Source organism: Lacerta agilis, chromosome 1, assembly GCF_009819535.1.
Source record: "Lacerta agilis isolate rLacAgi1 chromosome 1, rLacAgi1.pri, whole genome shotgun sequence".
NCBI lineage: Eukaryota > Metazoa > Chordata > Lepidosauria > Squamata > Lacertidae > Lacerta > Lacerta agilis.
The window spans coordinates 46,125,014-46,149,521 of NC_046312.1; the positions used below are offsets into that span (position 1 = coordinate 46,125,014).

The following is a 24,508-nucleotide window of genomic DNA, read 5'->3' on the forward strand; positions in this document are numbered from 1 at the left end:
AGGGATATTCAGCAGGGGTAGCCAACATGGTGCCCTCCAGATGTTGTGGGCTACAACACTCATCATCCTTGACCATCAATTGTGCTATTTGGGGCTGAATTGTAGTCCAAAATATATAGAGGGCAGTGTATTTGCTACCCATGGTGTCGGGCATGAGCTGAAGTTTAGAAGCAAATACATTTATATTCAGCAGTAACAAATGATTCTTCTTGTTATTTCAGTTTGAAAAAAAAATATTTTAATTGTTTCTTTTTCAAAGCAATAGCAAAAGATTGCAAAGAGCTCAGAACAGCTGCATTTCAGTCCAAAGGTGGTTGCATTTCTCCAGCAGCACAATGATTCAGGGGCATACATCTGGTAGAGGGTTTAGCGATTCTTGAAACAAACTATGGTATATTTAAGATAGAATAGTATGTTCTACCTGAAGGGTACAGAAACTCACATTTGCCTTTAATCTCTTTTTGTTTTTTCTGCCACAATCAGACTTCAATTCCAGATGTTTCCCTTCAGGCTGGTTTGGAGCATGACAGGGTTGCTATTTTCACAGAATAAATAGTCTGGGATGTACATACAGTTACAGTCTACACACTCAAATATGCCCATTCTTGGAGATTGCTAACATTTCATTTCTCACCGGGTGGCTAACATATGGGCTGCCAGCATTTGAGGTATGTTAGCAGGGGGTTGAGTGTAGCATTTTCCATGCACTGCATACATTCCAATGTACAGTAGAAACTGCGTTTCTAGGGGCTTAGTTCCAATGAGCTTTCAGTTGCTATTGACATACATTCCCTTTTTTTAAAAAAAAAGTCCTCACATTTAGTTAAGAAATGTTCAGGAGAAATAGGCTGTCACTTTTCCCAATAGCAAGCTATTTTTGAAAAGTCTATTAAAATCACTTTTAAAAGGCAAATTCATTGATTGCTGAAACACCTTCTTGTCAATCTGGCAAGAGTAAAAGTACATTTATTGTCTCCATCACCATTAAGAGATCAGGTTTACTGGGGCCAGTTCAAGCCTTGGTAAAACTCCATGGCAGTCAAATAAGAGTTGTGGCGTGGCTGAATTCTGTGTGTGTGTCAGCTGCCACATCACAGAGTCTGATGTCAGGGCAGAGGTCTGAGGCAATCAGATGGCAAGCCATAAAATCTGGTTTTTTAAGTTTAGTCCTGTTCGTTTGTGTTCTGAATACCTGTGTCTGATGTAAACACTTGAGCAGCCAAACACCTTCCAGAACAAAGCCTGTAAACAGCTAGATGTGATCCAATAAAGATTTACTTGTTCTATATGTCTCACCATGTACCGGTACTCACCTGACATTTTTTTCCACCAAGAAAAGCTAAGAAGGGAGTGAGCAATGGGAAGAAAAGTAATAAGGATATGATGGATTTGCAGGATATCGTCCCCCCCCCCCCGGAAAAACCTCCACATGTTGGTAGTGTGGTAAAACCGAAGCAGTGATATTTTCCCTTCTTAAAGCTGGCACAATTTCCAGCATGTTGATAACTGATTTCAGCTTTTGTATGGGGTCAGGTATGTGTGTTTCACACTTACCTTTCCCCATACTCTTTCCAGGCACACTCCACAGTCTTTAAAGATTCATGTCCGCACACCTTTTTTCCCTTCTGGAACTTTCCCTGTGAAAACATACACTTTAGCGCTCAAACATCAATTCAAGTTTTCTGCAGGTTGCTGTTTGCGCTGATTGAGCGGGTTTTTGCAAGGAAAGCTCCAGAGAGAGAAAAAAGGGGGTTCACGGACATGGATCGTTAAAGACCGTGGACTGTGCCTGGAATGAGCGCAGGATAAGCCCACAGAGTTCACAAACTAACACCAAATTTTAGGGGGGGGGGAAGAGAGTTGAAGCGAATTTGCCGAAACAATTCCCCTCAGATTTATCTTTGAATTTTGATGGTGACTATTCTCTAACTATGAGTGCATGGCAAGTATTTGCTCTTCAGCATCAGCACTTGACTTCGCAAAATTTTACAGTAGCAGGCAGTATTTGCCATCTGACATGAAGCTGCAATCATTACGTTATGTTGTCAGATGTAATGAGAAGGTGAATCATATACCACATAGCACAACACTGCAAAAAAACCTCTCCCTCCTGATTTGTTAAATAACTGATTTCTACATATCCCAGAATTCTCAAAGCACTTCAAATGTTTTTCTTCCTCAAGTGATACACATTCTCAATAGCTTCATAAACATCTTATATCCACTTGAGCAATGTAATTTTTGTATATGAGGGTATACCTCAGTAGCAGAGCATGTGAAGAAGATCTCAGAAGGTCCCAGTTTCAATCCCTGGCATCTCTAAGTAGGGTTGGTCCAATCCCCTGTCTGAAACCTTGGAGAACTAAAGTCAGTCAGTGGAGACAATGTTGAGCTACATGGATCAATGGTTTCACTTAGTATAAGGCAGCTTCCTGTGTTATACAATAGATACACAAACAGAAAAGACTGCTGTCTCTAAGCAAAGCTATTATTTTGCACTCAACATTTGACAATCCACTTGACAGTGTTGGGCATGTGGCAATCAATATTCTTGACAGCAGATATGTAGTAACCATCAGTATTTGACACCTGACTTTCAACAGAATTTAGAGAATTGGATATTAACTTCATCCATCTAGTCAATCAAAACAGTTGAATTTTGCCTTCCAAGTCCAGCACTCGAACCATGGACTTACAGTGGCTGTCAAGCGAAGAAACGGCCCACTCTGAGATTGCTCTAGCTGTAATTTTTGAACGGCCTTCAGAGAAACCAGATTCCAATTACCTTGAATTAAATGGACTTACAAATGAAGCTCTTTGGCTGTTTTGAGTTATATTTCTGAGAAAGTTATCCTTAAAATGTGGCATAAGTTTCATGGAGCTATCATCTTGATTTTTTTTTCTGGAATTCTTGCTACAGCTGCATGATCCCTTTTGTTATCATTGACAGGCCAATATGCCCAGAGGCTCAATTTAAGAACTGAGAGGTACCAAGGCTCAATCCTGCCTGGAAGCCATTCACCTGGATTCCATGCTGCCAAATTCCAGGTGTGTGGTTGTTGCCTGTGATCACTTCATGGTGAGGGAAAGGTACCCTACAGACACCCAGAGGCATTTTACTAGTTCACATATTCCAGGGATGAGTCCAGGCATCTAAAATAAGATCTAAGGCTCAGCCCTAGCACAAAGTAAGCATTAAGTTAGTAAATTAATATATTAGCAAGTTAGTAATCTGCATAGTAGTTCAAAATCTCTGGGCTTTCTTGCTGGCTGTAGATGCAAAGCCTGGCACTGTTGGATTGTGCACAAATTCACTGATGGATATATGTTGTAGTTTTTAAATTTGTAATGTTGCTATTGTACAACTCAAATTGTATAATGAAAATATACATGTGATGTCTACCCAGTGCAAAGCAGCTGTGAAGAAGGTGAATTCCATATTGGGGATTGAAAATGGTGGTGTTCATTACCACAGGATAGTTACCAACTTGGACAGCTTTAAAAGCAATTTAGATAAATTCATAGAAAACAGGGCTAAAATGACTGCTAGCCATGATGGTTGTATACTACCTCCAGAGCCTCTGAATACTAATTGCCAGGGAAGACACTTGGGGAGACACTTGGCATCTGGTTGGCCATGGTGAGAACAGGAAGATAGACTAGATTTTGTGTTGAAGGCCTTAGTCAGATCAATAAATGCAGTATACAGAGTTTGGTTTTGCTCTCCGCATTTTTTTTTTTGAAGCTGTCCAGTGGGAAAAATAATGTCCACTGTTCCCCTAGAAGGTCTAAAACCATTTTGGGATTCAAGAAGGGTTGCCTTGGATATTGTTGAGAGACGGTTTGCTAAGATCCTTCCAAGAATTTTGCCGGCTGCAGCTAATAGAGAGATGCCTCGATAGTTTCTGCAATTGGTTCTGTCACCTTTTTTTTAAAAAAAAGAGATTAATAATGTTGGCATCCCTAAAGTCAGCAGGGATCTCCTCTCTCTCCCAGATTTTTTTGATGAGCTTGTGCAGATGCCAAAGCAACTACTCTATTCCAAACTTAAAAATGGAAAGCATAATGCTGGTGGTCAACAAAAGAGGTTTAAAGACTGTCTCAAGGTAAATCTAAAAAAATGTAGTATAAACACCAATAACTGGGAAACACTGGCCTGCGAGCGCTCCAATTGGAGAACGGCCTTTACCAAAGGGGTCATGGACTTTGAAGACACTCATACTCAGGACGAAAGGGAGAAATGCGCTAAGAGGAAGGCACGCTTGGCAAAACCTCATCATGATCAACTCCTGCCTGGAAACCTATGTTCCCACTGTGGAAGGACTTGCGGATCCAGAATTGGCCTCCACAGTCACTCATGGACTCACTGTTAAAACTGTGTTTATGGAAGACAATCTTACTTGGCTACGAGTGATCACCACAGAAGAAGAGACTAGATCGGTCTTTTTTATATTCTTATGATCACATCTTTAAATTATCTCTGTTGCCAGCACTAGCTATTCAGATACAATTATAATTTCCTCCCAAATAGAGTTTTCCAAGTGGCAAGCCTTTTTGAAAATTGTATTTTTTCTTCCCTCAATTTCCCCTCCCCGCTTTTTTTTTTTTTTTGCCAACACCAGTATTGGTGGCAGTTCTGCCATTTTAAGAGTTGGAGAAGCGAGGTTCTCCTGCACGTACTCATATGCTACAGAAGCCAAGACCAAGACTTCCTCAAAAAGGTCAGTTTTATATAGAAAAGCCTTTTCCTAAGGTTCTTGGCATCTGGCCCTGTTATGTGCAACCCGCGGTTTGACCAATGCTTCCTCTTGTTTGCTACTGCATACTCAACTAAACTGTATAACTGAAGGGAAGCTTATGCCAGTTATTAGTGCTGAGGCAACCTATGCCCCCAGATGAGGGGGTAGTTTCATGAAGCATTTCCTTCTGGAGCCTCTGCTTTCAAGGGAAAAAAGTTGTGCGAAGGGCTTTTGGCTTGCCTCTATTAACTGGGTTTTTTAAAAAAATGTAAATACCAATTTTGTTGTTGTTGTTTCAAGATTTAAATTAATTGCAGAAAAAAATGTGAGGTACCTATACCTTTTATTCTTTTAAACATTCCCTGTGCATTCATAGAGATGGTGGTCAAGTGGCATATCAAACATTCTCAAAAACCATTCTCCTAGGCTGCTTCTCTTTCATTCTCTTCCACCAAGTTCTGCACATGATCAACCAAAACAGCCAATTTACAGACTCATGAACAAAGTCACAAACAAGTGACAAGGTAGATTGGCTATTGGTAACAGCCACTCTGTAGTAGCCAGCTTCTCATATACACTACTTTTCTGGGCTGTAATTACTCCCATGCTGCTGCAGTATGTGCGTAAATACTGCAACCACTTGGGTGGGGCCAATCATGTGGTCTTTCCCACCCAATTACTTATCTGGTTGAAAGAACATATACAATTGGTGCCACCTACGTACTTGGGGTCGCACACATACACTACAGGAATGCAGATTCCATACAGTATTAGAGAAGTGTGAAGGGGGCATTGCTGCTTGTAAGTCCAGATGGAGAGAAGGAATAGTATTATTTTCCTGTCCCATCCTTACTATAGAGTAAGAAAAAGTATTAACCACTGCTAAATGCTGGAGCATCACTTGAATATTTAAATAAGGAATGCTTACTACTGAAGAAGTATAGCTGTACCATGTTGGGTATACTTCTAAATGCAACAACACATTTAAATCAGTAGTATATATGTAGCAGACACCTGATTTATAACTGTTTTTTTTAACCTTTTCCTCCCCACCACCCATCATTTACAATAATATGATAAAGTACAAATTGATTAGCAGCTATTAGAAGCCCTAACAGACATGGAATATGTATTATGGTGATGTGCAGAAGTGTCAGTACAAAACAAATGTAAGCTTGCTGCACGTAAAGGGAAATAATGTCACTGTTATTGTAACTAGAAAGTATGTTGGGCATGCCAAGCAACACTGAATCTAATCTTCTCTGGCTGCTTTTCTGCTCCCTAGGCTCTTCATCTATCTTTATCTCCCCTGTCCCCCAACTGGAAAAAAATAAGTACTTTTTGAGTACAAGCAATAAATCAAAGTCTCTGGTGTTCTGCATCAACTCCTCAGATTGTTTAAAATCCAGAAACTAACATACAAAATAGAATGTAGAAACAGAGCAGGCAGTAAGGAATATGGGACCCAGGAGCACAACAAAGTTTGGCATGTGGAAGGGAGAATGGAAATAAAACTTGGTATAAAGGAGAAGAGATCATAATGTGCTTCTCTGAAGTATCACAGATCATACTCCGACATGATACTGAATGCAAAACTATTATTCTAGAGATGTAACTGACTGACTTTTGGAACTATGGAGCCTGTAAGAGTTTAGCACAAATGTCAATACAGTATAAAGTTTTCCAAGATGAAGCACATACCCTCATGGGACAGGGCACTGAAAGACCAAAAAAGAATGGAAGGATAATTTTATTTACTAATTATATAAATTATAGACCACTCTTAATTTCAATATAATTCCCACAGCAGACTGCAATAAACCATTAAGACCAACAAATATTGTTTAAAAGCTCAGTATCAACCTTTTCAAATCTCCTGTGGGTTTTTAGAGTATAATTTGCCTTTTGCTTTTGCTTTGTTTTCTTTGTGTGATTTTGTTAGCTGAAGAAACAAATATTAAAAAAACGCACACTTGACGTCAGTTCAACACAGTTCAACATCAGAGGCGCACATCAAGATCAGTGCATCAGTGAGGGCGGCCACTCAATTCCACCTTCAATTGAACAAATGCAGATGCTGTGTGAAAGATCATAGAAACCATCCTGAAACATCCCAAAGCTGACTGAATAAATGACCAGCTGCAAAGACATAAGCCAGGGGGGCCTTAGTATGTGGCTATTGGGGGCGGGTATGGAGCAGGAGTCTTCCTGGTAGAAGGTGGACAGGGAAAGTAAGGTTCACCCCTGAATGTGGCTAAGGCAGAGGGAATGGGGAGGGAAACTTTATAGCATGGTCTCTCTCCATATCTGCCTGTCCCTATACTAATGTCTTCGTCAGAGACCCTTCTCTGGGCTTCCCCATCTTCCACTGTTTAATAGGTAGCTAGCAGGGAAAGATACTTTCTCTTTAAACTGCTGCCCCCCCACCAGACTGAATACTTGGAGAGCATCCTATTGATGGAAAAGGTTGCAACAAAGGGGGAGGGAGGGCTGCAGAGATAGTTGAGGCAGGACCCACTGGGGTTGAAGGAGTTAGGGAAGAGGGAGTTAGGAAAGCAGCCAACAAGAAACCCGAAGAGGGAGCAAGCAAAATGAAAGAGACACCAAGAAGAAAGTGAGCCAGGGGAAAGCCTCATATACGGCTTGGCAATCACGAGGGTTGTGTGCGGATGGAAAGAATTGGGAGTGGAGAGGCAAAGGCACAAATTCAGTGAAATGGTGTGTGTGTGTGTGTGTGTGTGTGAGAGAGAGAGAGAGAGAGAGAGAATTTCACATGCCAAACTCAGATAACTAGAACAAAATCGAAAATTCTTTCTAGTAGCACCTTAGAGACCAACTGAGTTTGTTCCTGGTATGAGCTTTCGTGTGCATGCACACTTCTTCAGATACACTGAAACAGAAGTCACCAGATCCTTAAATACCCCTCCCCACTCCCCCACTATATTTAAGGATCTGGTGACTTCTGTTTCAGTGTATCTGAAGAAGTGTGCATGCACACGAAAGCTCATACCAGGAACAAACTCAGTTGGTCTCTAAGGTGCTACTAGAAAGAATTTTCGATTTTGTTTTGACTATGGCAGACCAACACGGCTACCCACCTGCACTCAGATAACTAGCCCAACTTTTGGATATCAATAAGATACATTGCACTTCAGTTTGTAATTTGTCTTTGAACTTTTAAAATATATCTACTATATATTTTGGAAAGCTTGTTTGTCCAGCCACTATGCATTTGGACACCTAAGAGATCGTAACCAAGCTTTTCATGATGGTTCCTGAGATCAAGATGCAGGTTTTTCCTCTATGTCTGGATACAACTGGGTGCTCTTTTGAATCAAAATGGCAGTCTGAACCTTTCACAACTGCAATGAACCAGTGGTTTCAGAATTACACTGAATTTTGGGTTTCATAGAATACCTGGGAAATGCTGGGTACAAGGTTGCTAGTTTTCTATAGTTTTCTTGAACACTCTTTAGGTTCTAAACATGTTGTGACCAGTGCTGTTTTCTTCTTCAGGGGGTACTCAAGAGTACGCAGTACCAGCACCTCTTTTTCATTGTTAAAAAGTGTAACAACTTCATGGTGAGAAACGGCACCTATTTTTCTAGAAAAGTAGCACTGATTGTGAACCATCTAATAACCCAGCAGTAATGGGACCAGTGTTACAGTGAGCAGGAAGAACCACCAGGACATAATGCTAGCAAACAGCAATCCATTATTCAAGGCTTACATGCTTTAGGGAGTGAGGGAGAAAGGGATATGGTTTTAATTTCAGGCCTTCACTTTCTAGGTGCCCCCAAGGGGCATACACATTTCCTATATAAAGTTCAGTCTGTTTGCAATTAAGTCCTCCTCCTCTGCTTATTCCTAGCTAAATTAAAAATAGTAAAATCAGGATAACCTTGGACTTTTTTGACATAAACAAGGCCACTGTTTGCAGAGGTATAAATATACTGATCAGGTTTATGGGTTTTAGAAGGCTGAAACAGCCTTGTGAACTTTTCATGTTGAACGAATGTAATGTTTCAAAGAACTAATAAGCATCTGTGCCTCCTTTTGAAACCTGAAGGCTTTTCAGTGAGAGCAACTTCTTATTTGAACTTCAAGTGTAGTCCTGTATAATATCAGCCCTGGAAGCTAACTTCATTTATCTGAGCTCGCTGCAAATAGCTCTTAAGTGAGTTCAGGGATTTCTGTGTATGGTCTGACTAAATTTTACCCACCATACAATATTCCTCCACAAAATGTTTCAGCAATATGCACCCCACAATATGCTTGAGCAGAAGGGGGAAGATGCTCTGTTTTTTTTGCCACTTCTGTCATAATATACACTAATAAAGGTACTCAATTCTCTGAGTGTGTATCCTTATGGACTCAAAATGACATGACCCACAAACTAGAGGGAGGTAGCACCATGCTCAGGGAAACCCCATGGTTTGCAGATGTACAAAAAGTATTTAAGGGGGGAAACCTTCCAAAGGGGTTGAGGGAGATTCTAAAACGGCCTAATAAGGAATGATCTCAGTGGTCATGGAGCACTGATGTGAATGGTGCACATAATTGTAATTTCTACCTCTCTTGTATTACTTGAACTTTCAGGATAGACAAAAGGAAGTACTTCCTTGTGCAAGACATGTTAAATTCTGGAGGAAGCTTTACTGAGATATAGTGATGACTGCCAACTTGGACAGCTTTCAAAGGGGATTGGGCAAGCATAAATCTATTAGAAGGTACCAGGCAATATGCCTCTAAATATTAGTTGATAGAGAACACCAGCAGAAGAAGGCTGTTGCGTGCATGTCCTGCTTTTAGGCTTCCCATGGGCATCTGGCTGGCCACGGTGAGAACAGAATGCTGGACTAGATGCGGCTTTAGTCTGATCCAGCAGGGCTCTTAACATCTTAGCCTAATTTTCACCCTTTGCTCTCAGAACAATCAAGTGACACTACCATTTCTGACTTTTTGAAACTCAAAGGGCTTTTAGTTTTACTCTTAACAATTTATCCTAGATGAAGAGTCTTGGTGGAGTTAAAAACTTCCTTTGTTTCATTTAAGCAATTCAAGTTTGCCCAATAAAGGATACCATCACAACATTCTTTTCTTTTTTCTTTTGGCAGCTTGTGATTTTCTAGTTGGAGATATAAACTCCAGCAAGCAAATTGCAGGGAGGGCAAATTTCTTCTGTACCAGAACCTCCCTGCCTCGTGCCTCTCTCTACCCTCTCACCCCAGGCATTCTTTGCTGCTCTGTTTATATTTCAGAAACCATATGCCAAAAAGGAATCCCCTTTCAGCAGTAAATAGGTCCAGGAGAAACTAACTCAGCAATAGTCAAGCAAGAGACTGGCTATATGGGTATAACTTTTCTATTTTTTTATTACACTATTTAGGATTAGGGAAAATTAGAAAGAAAGGAAGTTCTTTTTTCCCATTTCCCCACTTTTTGAGTTGAGCACAATTGGCCAGGTGTGTTTTTACTGGCAACTCTTCACAAGGTCTTCTAAAGGCCTATGGAGAAATGTTTCCTCAGTCCCACTTTTTATAAATACACATTTAGATATTAGTGCTTCTTTAATTTTTATTGTTCAAGTTCTATGGAACAACTTGCTACAATAACTCAGAATTCTGTGGTGACTTTTTTTTTTGCTTTTGCTGTGACCCATTCCATTAGAATGCTTATAAAACCTCCTAGTAGCTTAGTATAATAGGTTTAGGTGTGAGATTGACACCCACACTGGAGAAAGAATGAACTATTAGCTAAGATGGTTCATTAAAGGGATATTTTGTACTGTACATTAAAGTACTGACGTTTACTATAGGGTCTTGATTATCATTTCTAAGAACTCAATAGATTTGGTTGCTGAAACCTGCCTATAAGAGGCATTTACCGGTACTTCAGGTCCAATTACCTAAAGCTCTGTTGTTGTTCAGTCGTGTCCGAGTCTTCGTGACCCCATGGACCAGAGCACGCCAGGCACCCCTATCCTCCACTGCCTCCCGCAGTTTGGCCAAACTCATGCTAGTTGCTTCGAGAACACTGTCCAGCCATCTCATCCTCTGTCATCCCCTTCTACTTGTGTCCTCCATCTTTCCCAACATTAGGGACTTTTCTAGGGAGTCTTCTCTTCTCATGAGGTGGCCAAAGTACTAAAGCTCTAACCCAGCCAAATTCACTCAAAACTCGGTCCAGTAACTGGATACAATCTGCTTCTGACACCAAATTTCCTCCAGGTGTACTTATGACTGCCTGGACAGTTTAGCTCATTTTAAAGACCCAATCTGGTAAGACCTTTACACATCGGCAGCCTGTTAGTCTAATACAGGCACTGGCTTCCTTCCTTTGATATTGACCAGCAAAGTATAGTTATCATACTGGGCAGGACTAGCAGCTATCCCACTTTGCCTCAGTTTTTCCTGGTCTTAGCCATCATCAATTGACTTTCCCAACTGGTGTTCTTTCTCCACACTTGACAGATAACTGTCCTTTTTTCACTGACTAGGACCACCAGCCAATCAGAATCTGTTGCTTCCTTGAAGGAGAATTCAGTCTGAAGAAAAGCAGAAATTTGCTTTCCACTCAGTATCACAGATGCCCTCTCTTCCCTGCCATGTGTTCCTGAAACTTGGGACTATTCCAAATCTTAAACATACTGGAAAGCATATCCTTAGGCCAGCTGTGATCTGATCATGCTGTAATGAATGAGAGAAAACAAAAAACCAACACAGAGCTGGGCAAACAATAGGGCTCCTTGTTCTAGCCTGGAAGTGATCTTCATCCTCCATAACCCTCTCTCCATCAAAGCATCCCACAAAAAGCAAGATTCTGAGAGGGTTATGCAATATGCCCTGGGTGATCCTTTCTTGACTAAAGTGGTCTGTGTTGTTTTGGAGGTGACACTCCTTGCATTGGAGAACATGTGGGAAGGGAACTATTATAGATGCTTTGAAATAGGTGATCGGCAAAGCAGTCATTATTTCTGCCATTTATAAGCTTTGTGGGGATGTTCAAGGATAGGGTTTTTTAAACTTCTAAAACAAGGACTAGAAATGATTCTAGTCCTTCTGTAAATCATCTGGAAATGATAATTTTAATCTTGGATCAGAACTGTTCCATGAAAATCCACAAATAGCTCAGTACTGTTCTGATAAAATCCACAAATTTTGGAAGGGCGTAAAATTCTATTGATATGGCATATATTATACATTCTGAGACAGATTTATCACGGCAAATGAATATATTGACCTTTTTTATATACAAAAGTCTGAGAATGCTCTTTTCTCCTCATTATAGCCATCACAAATGATGCAAGTTCAACAGGGCAATTCTGTGCATGTTTACTCAGAAGTCACCAAGTTCAGTAAGATTTCCTAGTAAGTGTGTATAGGATTGCAGCTTACTTTCTTCTCATCATTTTGATCTGTAAATGTACTAAAACTTTAGGAACTCATTTGTAAACTAACTGTGCCTTTTGAGCCCTACTCATCCTGTCTTCAAAAGAAAATGCAAGAAAACACTGTTTTATCACTTTCTTCTGTATCAAGATCCTTGAAAACCATGGATCTGTCCTCTCCATCAAAACAGAGTACAAATCTTTCTTTCCAGAGATGGAGAAAACATCCCTTTCTTCATAGAAATAACAGAAAACAGATATTGCTGTTAGCCTGTAATACTATTGTTCATTAGAATGGAACCCATTAGAAATGGCAGGAAATGCTTCTATCTGCAATATTACACTATTTGAGATGTGAGCGAAGTCTTTGACTCTTCAGCAGTTTCGCCTGCTCCCAGCCTCTGCATAGTTCCTATATGAATTTTTTACACCTTCTGATGCTCAACACTTTCCTTGCCAGGATTCTTACAGTCCTCAGCCACTTCCACCCATCCTTTTCTGAGGCATTTGGTTTTTAACCTTCCTTCTTGGTCCTCTGTTTGTTAGACCCGCTGCTTCCCAACAGCATCAATCCTCCTTTCCCCCAATGTAGTAGTAGTCACACTTTGATAATTTGGCTGCCACTAACAGATGGTAGTCAATGGAGGACTGGGCCTGGCCTCTTGATGTGGCTGTTGATAGAGGCTGGGCTTAATCTGTGTGGGATAGGCGCAGAGGCTCCAGACATAAATGTTGGTGCAAATCAGAGTCATAAGTGTGGAGAGCACTAGAAGCAGCTTGTGCCTACACTGCTCAGATCAAACTGGTCCCTCTCTTGAAAGTTGCCTCCTAGCGGTAGCTAGCATGAGCACATATTTTCCTCAGCCATTTAGCCAGTATGAGCACATACTCACTTCCTCAGCTACTACTTTGTACCTCAGTGCACTGGAACACAGGAAGTTGCTAGTTCTAGGCTCTATTTCCATTCAGCTCCCCAGCGCTCAGCCTTCCTGTCACATGTCAGAAATATACTGTTATGCCAGTAAAGTAGCCCCTACACTTAAAAACAAAAAACAGTACTCAAAAAGTGCTTTTTCTTGAGTTATCAGTTATTTGGTTCTTGAATTCAATACAGTACATTTCCTTTTTTGAAAAAAAGAGTGCATGCGTGCAGGAGGAGAGAGGGAGACTTGAATTAGGCTGGAATGCTGAAAAGAAGCATGCCAAGGTCAAAGCATATGGAAAACAGACAGGAGGGCTATATATAGTACGCAATGACTTGCACTAATTTATGTGTTAAATAAAAAAAAGGGAAAATGAGAATTCAGAATTGCTAGGAAAATGAACGAGAGATGTAATGGAAAAAGAACATAAGCTTAGGGAAGGAGCTGGAAGTTATTTAAGTGACTTGCTGCTATAAAGGCTGCTGTGGGGAAAATTGCCACATAGAGTCAGCAGATGTATTGAGAAATAATATGGACAGATAACGTATAACTGTGCAAATGCTTAAGTCTGAAAGAATGTAAAAGTATTTCCAGATCAGGACACTTAGAACATTCACAGTATCACACGTACAATGGCTATACATACCCAGCCATGTGTATCTTGTGATTACATGCAAGGATAAAAAAAGCCCAGAATGTTGTATTAGTTGCAAAATTCAGGGTCCCGAGAAAGCTTACCTTACTACTTTAAAATTTATGTAGTAAGCTGCCAGCTCTTGTGGTTGTGAACATAGGCTTGAAAGAGAACCCTATTTGTTGGAAACTGATACCATGGGTCATTCCCGCCACAGCCTTTACCTATATGGAAGAGAAAACTAGCCTGTGGTCTGGTTTTCTAATGAAGAGGCAGCATGACACCCATGATTTGTAGCAAGATGCTCCTAGAACCTTTGGTATCCAGTCCTAACTTTAAACTCCCAGGTCACCATGAACCTTGGTGCGAAAGCTCTGATTCCTTCTTCACTCTCTGGAACAGATTGGTGCTTCAATCTCTCTTATTTCCCTTGATCTTGTCTTCTTGCCTCTCTGTTCTGCCCTCATACACTCAATTCCACCTCATTTACATTTCAAGTTTGCAAAGATCCCTCCGGCGCCCCTCCTCCCTTTCCCAGAGTTGTCGACCCTTACTTTTCACCGGTTAATGCGTTTGTTTGTTTGTTTGTTTTTGTCTCCCAACCCTTAATTTTTTTTTTAAAGCTCTTTAGTCCTATGGTGCTGCATCCTAAACTAGGATGCAGATTTGAAACTGTTCTGCTGAAGTCAGCAGAAGAAGAGGATTTACTGTAATAGCTTCTAGAGCACTGGTGGTGAGTCAGATTTGTTCTCAACCTGTTTCCTAAGAAATGTGTACAGACCCAGCTGGGTGCTCTTTGTAATTCTGGCAAAGGTCAGCTCTGTCTCTTAGGATACTTAGTGAAAAGGAGAAAATTAGAAAAGGAAACTTAGTGTAAACAGTTCTCTGCATTGTTTCAGAAGCAATTAATGGTGTTTCGTCTGGTGCAATATACCCAGGTGGGAATAAGCAAATAACACCACCAAACAGAATGCTCAGCATAGCCACAAGGACAAAATCACTTGTTCCCACAGATGAGGTAGAAGCTAAACTGCCTGGTTGTGTTTGACTCATTCAGTTGTTGTTTTGGTTCCAAAATATGAGCACAGGGATGGTAGGATGGGCCCTTTTACTACATTGACTTCAGTTGGCTCACTAGGTTCAAGTTGCTCAAATGAGCACAAAAAATAACATTCTTTAACAAGATAAAAATATACAGTGGTACCTCAGGTTACAAACACCTCGGGTTACAAACACTTCAGGATACAGACTCCGCTAACCCAGAAGTAGTAACTCGGGTTAAGAACTTTACCTCAGGATGAGAACAGAAATTGCGCGATGGCGGCATGGCAGCAGCAGCAGGCCCCATTTGCTAAAGTGGTTAAGAACGGTTTCAGGTTAAGAACGGACCTCCAGAACGAATTAAGTTTGTAACCAGAGGTACCACTGTATTCATAGGAATATTTGATATCTAAAATTCATCTACTGCATTTTGAAATAGCTTGTTGTTCAATCCAGTTTACAACAGAACTTAACACAATAAAACCAGTGTTAAAAACTATTTCTCTAGAATCTTTTTGCTGTACAGTCGTAACTTGGTTGTTGAACGCCTTGGTACTCAGATGTTTTGGCTCCCAAATGCCGCAAACCTGGAAGTGAGTGTTCCAGTTTGTGAATGTTTTTCGGAAGCCAAACATCCGACGGGGCTTCCGATTGAGTGCAGGAAGCTCCTGAAGCCAATCAGAAGCCGCGCCTTGGTTCTCGAACAGTTTTGGGAGTCGAATGAACGGATTAAGCTTGACAACCAAAGTACGACTGTACAGGTAATAAATAATTCCACCCCAAATGCCTTTGCCTGCCATCTAAAAACAAACAAACCCATAATGATGGGCTAACATGAGTTTTCCTAGTAAGGAGCTTGACACTGAGAAGGCCCTACCCTAAGTCTCAGCCAGGTTAACTAGGCCAAGGTGGGGGGGGGGAGAGCAAGGTTCCTCAAAGAGTATCCCAGTGCTCTGAGAACACTGGTTTATATAGTGAGCCTTTAGATATGGGAATGTTGGAAGGCCTCCTCTGACTTTACTGCCATATGATTGTTGGCAGGTTTGAGATGTGGACAAAAGCCCTCAACTCTCAATTCCTAAATGTGCTCCAATTAGGATCTCTAGGAGAGAGAAAGCTCTACAAACTATCTAGTAAAATATATTTTATTTCCTTTTTTAAAAAATACATGGAAATCCCTTTGCCAGGAACTCCACATGATTTTGCTGCCTGTGGTTGAGAGAAGATCAGTCTGGGTATGTGGGGAGCTATTCTTCCCAGATTGGGTCACTGGAGGAACAATCTGACCTGGAAGATGAGCAAAATGTGCTAAAATCACCAGGGAGGGAGTTAAGGAAGCAGAATCTGTTCTTCTTCCAATGGTAGAGATGAGGCCTTCTCAACATGCCCCCCTTTAAAATCAGGGCAGCTCAAATGTTTATTATTAGTGGCATCATGTCCCAATGCCTCTCTCTTAGGTTCAGATTCCTATCTTATTGTATTGTTATCCAGGTCTGCAGCTGCAAAGGGGCATTGTCTCAATAGAAATGCATAACCTACCATCTCCAAATTTTCAGTATTCGTTTAAAAGGGAAAGTCTTCTTTCTTATGGAGATAGAGGGGAGGGGCAAAGATGTAGGATTCTATGTAAGAAGGCAGCTCTAAGTTCTTGAACCGGTTGCACTTTACTGATTGAGTTCATTCACTAATAAAGGTAAAGGTAAAGGGACCCCTGACCATCAGGTCCAGTCGTGTCCGACTCTGGGGTTGCGGCGCTCATCTCGCTCTATAGGCCGAGGGAGCCGGCGTTTGTCTGCAGACAGCTTCCGGGTCATGTGGCCAGCATGACAAAGCCACTTCTGGCGAACCAGAGCAGCGCACGGAAACGCCGTTTACCTTCCCGCTGGAGCAGTCCCTATTTATCTACTTGCACTTTTTGGGGTGCTTTCGAACTGCTAGGTGGGCAGGAGCTGGGACCGAGCAACGGGAGCTCACCCCGTGGCAGGGATTCGAACCGCCGACCTTCTGATCAGCAAGCCCTAGACTCTGTGGTTTAACCCACAGCGCCACCTGGGTCCCTAATACCCTGTCCCATAACCATCTGTTTCCTTTCTCCAGGGATGGGGGAACAGGTGGTCATCTAGATCTTGTTTGATTCCCTCAGCCACAGCCACCATGGCCAATGCTCAGGGGATGATGGGAGTTGCAGTTCATTAATATCTGGATGATCACATGTTCCCTATCCCTGCATTACCTCTCTCTTTCTCATTTTTAATTTTCTCCTACTTTAGTCACAAGAGAAAGCAGTAGGCAGGAAAAAAATGTGTGAGATGTATAGGATTCTAGAGATATCTCCCTCAGTTTGCAGTGAGAAATTCTTCAGGCTGTGGTCAGGGGAGAGAATAATAATAGTGATGATGATGATGATGATGATGATAAAAAATGTATTTCATTTAGCCTTTCATTTACCAGTGAGTGATTCAAGCCTCTGCCCCAAGATCAGTAAGCCTTAAACCTCTCTCTCAAAAGAAGCACTACATTATTCAGGGCTAAAGTACTGGGAAGGCATAACATCTACCCTACCCCATCCGAATCATTATAGAAAAAGAAGGTCTTGGTGGGTTACAAGAGTTTGACCTTCCTTTTCTGAAACGAGGTAGCTTTGTTCTCCGCATCCATATTTTTTAAAAAAATGTTTGAAGTGAATGGGCCTGTCTCTAAAAAAACAGCTCAAAACAAGGGCTGCCCCAACAGTCAAGCACCACACCCAAATGGATAGACATGTTCTATTCCGAGGGTTCCTCAAGAAGCTTCATCACGGAATACAAATCTGCTATAGTTGCAGTTCAGAGAGTTTTCCCATAGGCACACTCAGAAGAAAATACTGTTATACCTTTTGCAGGTCTCCACTTCAATTTTCTGCCTTGTTTTTAAATGAAAATATTCATTTCCTTTATTGTTAATTTACAACAGCACTTCACTGACTTATATGGAAACACCCAAACATACGTGTGAACTTAACAGAGCAGATTGCAACCTCTCATGCCTCATAAGCAGCTTGCTTAACAACCTCGCTTCTCTTTTTCTATATTAATATGAGTCAGTTAACAATGATTGTGCAACATTTTGTTTGCAAGGACATCTGTAGCAATTGCTTAAAACTGTATTAAATTTGCACAACAGCAAAAGGCTAGCTGCAGTCTGTGATCAACCCTTGTGTGAAGATGTTGGGCCCTTCACCTGCCCCCTTGTTCATCTATACATATACTAAAATAATCAGGAGATTGTGCTGCTTTCCCAATAGCTTCAGAGTTAACAGGGACATTTCTTAAACACTTGGTTGATTCTCTCTAAAAACTGAGAAATAAATAACTTTAAAAGTGTAGTCATCACTATTCCTTTTCTTTTTGGTAGTCCTGGCAATTTCCATAGGAACGCAGAAAACATTCCATAGGAATGTAGATTGGAGCAGCGACTTCAGCATTCAGCTTCCTGATAATTTTTTTAAATATCAAGTTTCTAGATCTTATGATCAGCAAGTGGCTGATGTGGGATGTAATCTTAGAAGCTTAGAGGTGTCTGGAACAAGATTTCTAGTGCTAGCTTAAGAGCAGGGTTCAGTGTCCTTTGTCTTTCCCGAACTATAGCAAAACCAGAATAAATTATCAAAAATTGTATGAGTAGAAGAATAAATTGTAGAAAACAAGAGAAAACATCCATATTTACTTTACATTATCAGGAAACTGATTTTAGGGTTTGGGGGCGGGGAGTTGTTGCACAGACTTTGGATTATTATTTTTATGTGAACTACACGAGCTACAGCAATGTGTTGATCTAGAAGCCTTAAGTTTGAAGGGGAAATCTGCCACTATTCTACTATAGAATCTGATTTATGGCATTTATTTGGAAAGCTTAGTATAGTACTATCCATGTTGGGTTGCTTAAAAACAGTATGGATGGTTACACTGACATACCGGTATATCTCAATGCACATTAAGACACAGGACAGAGAAAATGTGCATTAGATCAGTGAAGGTGCAGCTAAAAAAGTTTGTGTGGGAAAGCCAACTCCCACTAATTCCACTTTATCCCTACAAGCTCCTGTGCCACCTCCAAGACTGTTCCACAGGGTCCCCTCAAAGCAGATCAGTGTAGGAGGATGTAGGGTGAAGATGAAATCTGCAAAAGCTGCCTCCTCTGTTTGGTTACTTAGGATAGTCCTGGCCGTGACCAGAACTCAACTCATAGGATCTCTGGATCCAACTCATGTTTCTCTTTTTATATACAGATATAAACATTTTTTTCCTAGGCTATATCATATAGATCTTCATAAATTATTTTATGAAGTTTCTCACTCAAATCCTACCATTCAAATTGAAAGGGGAAGATCCTTTCCTGTGAGCACACCCATCCCCCTCCACCCTGCTATTAATTGCCAGAGATCACGTCCTCCAGGCTCTTACGCATTCTTCAGAAGCAGAAATTGTGTGAGTGGGGGAACTGGCTTTAAAATGGGCCCTGAATGCAACAAACAGCAGGTATTAAAAATTCCTCGGAGGAAGACACCTGCAGCTTCGCTCCTTAGGGCTTCAACCTCACCCTTTAAAAAAATTATTGCAACCTGAATACTACTCTGCCATCTTATTTAAATTTTAAGAACAAAGCTTATGAGAAAAATCAGAATTCCTTAGAACTTTGCCAGAGGAAGACTCCTTTGTATGGAAAAACAATTTATTGTTTAAGTAAAGAATTAAGTCTCCCCCACATCTTCTGCTCCTATATATTCCCAAGACAGTGAGGCTTCAGATAGACTATTTTGTGGTAATTGCTTCAGGTGTACTTTTTTAGAATATTGCTGTCTTCGCAATTTGCAGTCTAACTAGCACCAGCAGGTTACAAGCTATAGGAGACTTGTCACTGGTGATCATTTTACAACATTTCAAGCACATCCCTAATAAAAAAAAATGCAATTTCATCTCTTTTAGTTAAAAGTTTTGGAAGAAAATAAACAACAGATACTTAGGTTTCTCACTATGCTTTGTTTTCGGTCAATATGGGGCCAATTCACACAATCACTTGGGGGGCTTCTTTTGAATCCAGGCATGGTATGAACAAGCCAATTTTATAAACTCAGCTGGCCTGCACCCTTTCATTCCTGTTTCTTTCCCCATGGTAACTACTATGCTTTTGCAGCATCCACAGACGCATAACTCCACTGATATCTAAAGTTTCTTCCTCCAAAGTACACTTCATGCTAAGAAGGGGGAAAAGTTGTTGCTCTCCTCTATGTGCTGTTGCTCAGTGTTTGCTGTTTCCTGGAAAATAATAAATAAATATGGTACCAATTCTGACTGGTTCCATGACATGGTGCCAGACACCAAGCAATAATTCGGATGAGGACAAAGAAAATGGCACAATTTCCTGCACCAGAAGCCTCCACAGTTTTAATAATTCTGCTGCCAGGCTAGAATGGAAAGCAAGGCTTGATTGCTATTGCCTTGCCAAGAAGGCTCATAAGAAGAAGGAACTGTGCCAGGAAGGGTATTACAGATGGAAATATCCACAGAATCAGAAGTCTTTGCCTAGCTGGAGAAGACCAATGGAGGAAATTATGAAAATAAGGCGTTTTGTTATACAATATTGTATCAAACAAGGATGGCTGGATAACTTCCTCAGCCGTAGGCACAATGAATGAGGAGGCTATAAAAGAGGGAGGAAAAACTGAAGGAGTGTTTCTGAGACCAATCTATTGAAAAAGACACTGCAAATATAATTTTAAGGGACTTGGTGCTAAAATGTAGAGCATGCAACTACAGAATCCCCATCTCTTCCTTTCAGAAAGTAAGAAGGAGCAAGAAGAATGGGACATGTCATAAAGACTGCTGAACCAGCTCCTTGATTCTGCTCACACCTCAAGAAAAAAGGGGGAAAATATCTGTAGATACAGAGAAACTGACTGCATCTGCCATCATGGACAAAAACATACTCTTACCAGTGCTGAACCTTCTCCCCCAATGAAAAGGGCTGTGGCATCTCCAACTTAGTTGCCCAAAACACTTTCTTTCTATATAATTACAATAAAAGAAAAAATGACAAACTATTATGGCTTGTGAGTAAATTCTGAATTTAAGTTTGCCATTTGGGATTACCAGCGCTTCAGCAATTGGCCAACATGCCTGCTATAGGAAAGGAAATAATTAATAGCTTCCCCTCCCAGTAATCACTGCAGAAGGAATAGATCAACATGGGGCGCGAGGTGGAATTATCCCCTAATCACCAAGTATTGCACCCCAAAGGCCTTAGAAGAGGCTGTCACTTTTAAGCTATGTGAATTTAGGGATCATGGTGGACTAATTTCCTAACAGTACCTGCAACTGAAAAACGTATTTATCTCTAGCATAGTAGCTGGATGTTGGTATTAGATGTAGGAAACTCAAGGCTCAAATCACTCCTTAGCTGTGAAGGTCAAACTATCAAGGCAGTAGTTCACAGGATATGGCATAAAAGCTTACAAACACTGTAAGATGACTGATCCCTTGCACAAAAGAGGTACTGGAATAGTACTCCCCCCCATCCCAATTATTAAAGCAGCAAGGAGACTGCATAATAATTGGTAAATAATAGTTTGGCTTTGCTCAGTGCTATTTTTCCAGAAAAAGAGGAAGATGGCAGTTCCCGCCAGTCCCAATTTTAAATTCTGGCCAATCAAGCCAGGCTTTGGAGGTGGGGCTTGGGAGCAGACTGGAGTGGAGCAGGTTTCATTCTGGTCCACTCTCTGGCCTTAAAAGGCCAGCTGCCCCTGACCTCAGGACTGTGATCAGCTGAAGAGCACACCCTCCCATCCCTCCCTCATATTCATGCTTCAGGGCTTCTTCTATATTAACGTGTTTTTTTTCTTCTAGGCTATGTAATTATGGCTTTGCTGTGGTTCTTTGTCATATTTGGAGCCAGGAAGGAATTTACCGGCAAACAGATTGTCCCCGTTTGCAGGTTTGGGCTTCCCTATAGCAATAGTCACAACTTTGGTGGGTCTGGGCATTGGAGTGGAATCCTTAGTCTTACATCTCATGGGGGTGAAGTGGTGCCTCATTCCCACCTCTGAACAGCTCAATCACAGGGGTACCCCATTGGAAGGGTCTAGCTGGAAGTCTCTGTCCAAAAGCCAAGGTGTGCAGCAGATGGGCCATAGAGCTTATTTCAGTGACATGGGAGGGCCATCCGTGTAGTCCTGCGGCTTGTGATGGACCCTGTATCCCATGATCGACTCTCATACCTCAGGCCTCCACCAGGAGGCTGGGAGGATTACACAACCAACACCTAAGCCAAATTTTACCTACATCTGGAATTGTGGCCAATTTCAAATCCCAAAACGTTTCCTTGTCCAGTTTGTTCACCTTAGACTAGGTCTTGCTCCTGGGGAAGGGGTCACTACGAGTGGGACCGCAATTGAATCCTCATCTGTTATACTGGCACGAGGAGAGTGAGTAGCAAAGTCTTGCAACATTTTGTCTTAACATGCAAGTCAATTTTTTTAATGCCTTCAGAAAATGCTTCTATTTGCCTCATGGTAACTTCTGAATCCTCCATCTGTTCCAGTCTGTCTAGATTATCACCAACATACACTCTGATATCTAAACCTGGCTTAAACCATTTCTTTGATCCAATTCTAGATGTCTGTCCCAAATCCATCAAACATGCATACATTTCCCCATCTTCCTGCTTCTTCTTCCTTAAATTTCCAAAATTACTAAAAGCAACTTTCTTTGGCTTCACTTTGGCTGTAGCTGTTAAGAGGACATAATTTGAAGGTTCCATGGCTTCACGCTTTTGCTGATGGGATTATTGACCAATCAGCAAATTAAAATGGGTTGCCAAGTGCCACCTCAGCAAGGTCTTGTTTGGTGGGATGTTCAGCAACTGCGCCATGGTCTCTACATTGAATTGATGTTCCAAAACCATTAGCCCTCCATGAACACCACTTCCTCTCAAATTACGAGTATATTCTGCAAGGTCAACCGAGTGCAACCACTCCATCATCTGATGACTGGGCCACTGTGAAACCTCTGATGGTGTGATTCCCATCTGATAGTCTCCTGCCCAGACAGCTGGGTTCAAAGTTATTTATTCTTAGAACTTGAATGGTACATTTGATGCTAAGGTGGTGGAGGACACTCACAACTTTCTAAGACGATAATTCATCAACAGTCATATAATGAAGCATTCAACCATCAAGCTTTCCTTTATCAAATTGGGTCTTAAACTGGGACAGTCTAATATCATTCAATCACCCTGTAACCCAATTGTAATCCAGTTTTCCTTGGTTGTTCTGATCCTAATGCCTGAATAGTGAGCTGGAGTTTTCCCTGATGCAGTGGATGCTTTATTCCAAGTTCCTTCTCTAAATCAGTCTGAGAAGCTTGCAACAGAGTCTGACCAGAAAGTATCCAATGTTTGCCATGATCTATATTAAAACCCAAACCCTGTTCATGAGGCCAGTTGCAAACTTGCTCCTTTGTCCATTTAGCAAATAGCATGTCAAAATCATTATTTGTTTGTCCAAGATCTCTCAACTAGCCTAATCTTGGTCCTGATGTTCTTATTCCTCTTTTTAACTCAGCCTCTGTCATGCCATCTGGATTAAAGGTGGTAGACTAGCTTTTTCTGATTCTTCCAAACAACTTCTTGATTTCTCTTGCTTTCTTTTTTGATTCAGGAGAAGATTGAGTCAGAGGCCCATCTACTGTACCTTTTGGTCAAGGCAGCAAGCTAGCAAAATCTAGCAATGTCAGAACCTGTCTCCATGCCGCCCAAGTTGTGTGTGTGCATGCTCACACCTGGGTGGGGGGCAGAGGACAAATGGAGCCCACGAGATGAAGCACTCACAGACTCCCCATGAATGGAGAAGTTGGGGACTGGCAGTCAAATATGCCATTTGAATAGTCCAGAGCCTTGGAACCTACAATAACGCCACCCATCTGTCCTAAAGCAGCAGCCAGCATCTCACTTGCATCACTCATCATTTTCTGGATTCTGCAAATTCCCAAGTCAAAAGCAGAGCAGGACTTCTCCCAAAGTAAAGGCATCGCCTGTGCTGGCCCCAGGGGTTTGTCCGTGAAACGAGGTCCAAGTCCAGTCCTGGGTCTAGGGGTCCAAAGGAGGTCAGTCCGGCGGGGAGCGAGGCAGGTCAAGGTCCAAGGCAGGTGCAGGCACGAGGTTGCAGGTTGAGCATACGCTTGCAACTAAGTTGCTCACGCAACTTGGGCTGGGTCTGGCTGGCTTTTATCTGGCCCTATGCTTAGGGCAGCCCCGATCCTCCGGAGACTCGCCTCTCCTCCGGGCCTGGAGGCGAGCACTCCTCCTGAAAGCACTTAGCTCTCTTCGCCTCTCTGTCCTGAGCCTCTGCAGCTCAGGAGAGGCTGGTGGGTTACTGGACCCAGGGGCTGCCTCAGCTTCCTCTGAAGAGGCTGGGAGTGGAGCACCTGCAGGCAATGGGTCCTCCCTCCCATCAGGAGCCAGAGCAGACTCTGCTGGTGCCTGCACCTGGGGATCCAGCACAGGTGGGGATCCTTCAGGCTCAAGCCCTGGCCTCGGCTCAGCTGGTTCTGGAGGCGGGGAATCCTGTGCAGGCTGGGATCCCTCAGGTTCAGCATCAGAGTCTGACTCCCAGGCCATCACATCGCCCCTCTATTCAACTTTACAAGATTTCCCTTTTTCTCTCTCCCTTTCTCCACCCCTAAAAGCTCCCTCTATCTCGCACCATGCCAGCATCCCCAAAGCAAGATAACTGAACCATAAGGAAGGA

At 41.8% G+C, this 24,508-nt stretch overlaps 1 pseudogene; it reads right to left on the minus strand.

Annotated features, from left to right (window-relative positions):
- Window positions 1-22,096: 22,096 nt before the first annotated feature.
- LOC117043978 lies at window positions 22,097-23,348 on the minus strand (annotated as a pseudogene).
- Between the last annotated feature and the right edge of the window lie 1,160 nt (window positions 23,349-24,508).